Source organism: Myotis davidii, unplaced genomic scaffold (assembly GCF_000327345.1).
Source record: "Myotis davidii unplaced genomic scaffold, ASM32734v1 scaffold2730, whole genome shotgun sequence".
Taxonomy (NCBI): domain Eukaryota; kingdom Metazoa; phylum Chordata; class Mammalia; order Chiroptera; family Vespertilionidae; genus Myotis; species Myotis davidii.
The window spans coordinates 73,385-75,018 of NW_006282191.1; positions in this window are offsets into that span (position 1 = coordinate 73,385).

Sequence of the window (1,634 nt, forward strand, 5' to 3'; positions counted from 1 at the left end):
AGAGAGCAGCATGGGGCGGGGAGGGATGGCCAGGGCCAGGCAGGGGGCGGAGAAGGCAGCAGGCCTGGCCCCCAGCCCCTCCCAGCAGCCTCGGCCCAGTGCCAGGTGCCGGGGTCTCGACTGGCCTCCAGGTCGTCACTGGGCGGGGCCCCCTCAGGCCCATAGCCAGTCCGTGAAGCGGGGAGAAGGCGCCCACTGTGTGCTGTGTCCTCAGTGGCCTTTGTTTCTTACCATGACTCTCAAAGGCACCCACTGTGTGCTGGGTCCTCGGTGGCCTTTGTTGTTTACCCTCTCAAAGGCGCCCACTGTGTGCTCCATCCTCGGTGGCCTTTGTTTTTTATCCTCTCAAACGCACCCACTGTGTGCTGTGTCCTCGGTCGCCTTCGTTGTTCACCCTCTCAAAAGCACCCACTGTGTGCTGTGTCCTCGGTCGCCTTCGTTTCTTACCATGACTCTCAAAGGTCGAGCTTGCCGCCTTTATTTCAGGGAGGGTCCCCAGGCTGGGCTTCGCGAATCCCCCTAAACCAGGAGGTGCTGGCCTGGGACCCGAAACCGCAGCTCCCCGCCCCGGAGGCCGTTGAGAAGGGAGCTGGGGGGCGAGGTCCCGTGGACAGCGTGCAGCCCCCGCAGGACAGGACCAAGGGACAGCCTCCCAGGACAGACCCGTGCTGCCCCACTCCCCCGTGACCCCTTAGAGCAGCGGTTCTCAACCTGGGGGTCACGACCCCTTGGGGGGCCGAACGACCCTTTCACGGGGGTCGCCTCAGACCATCGGAAAACACACCTATAATTACATATTGTTTTTGTGATTGATCACGATGCTTTAATGATGTTCCATGTAACAATGAAAATCCATCCTGCAGATCAGGTATTTACATGACGATTCATCACAGTAGCAACATGACAGCGATGACGTAGCCACGGAAATAATGTTATGGTTGGGGGTCCCCACAGCGTGAGGAGCTGTGTTAAAGGGCCGCGTGAGGAAGGTTGAGAACCGCTGCCTTAGAGGAGCCCTAACAGTTAGGACGAGGGAGGGAGGGGAAGCGGACAGGGCCCCAGGCTTGGGAAAAGCAGGCAGGAGGAGTGGCCGGTTTCCCAGGCCCCCCCAGGTGTGTGTGTGGGGGGGCGGGGACACAGCCCTGAGAGTCTGTGAGGCCCCGGGGCCCAGTGGACGAGGAGGGGGACCGCGGGGGGTGCAGGCACAAGGAGAAGCCGGCCAGGGCCTGCACCCCCATCCAGATCCGGCGAGGAGCCTCCTCCAGCCGGGGAGGGGGCGGGAGACGCAGGCCCCAGGGAGCCTGTCTCCCCACGCCTGACGCCCAGGCACACGCTGTCGCTCATTCTCTGTGGAGCCAGGCTGAGTGGGTGGGGCCTGAGCCATCCCAGCTCCCTCAGGGAACCCCAAGCTCAGGTCCAGATCCCCCCCCTCAACCCTCACACAGTAGCTGCAGTGGCTCCAGGGCCCAGGGGGGTGCGGGGCAAGGAGAGCACGCGCTACCCACTGAGCCACACCGGCCAGTGCGCTCTGACTATCTGCCTCCGTCCCCAGGTTCGCTGACAATGGCATCGGCCTGACCCTGGCCAGGTAAGCGGGCACCTGTCCCCGGGCGCCGGGGCCCCTGGGAAGCTGC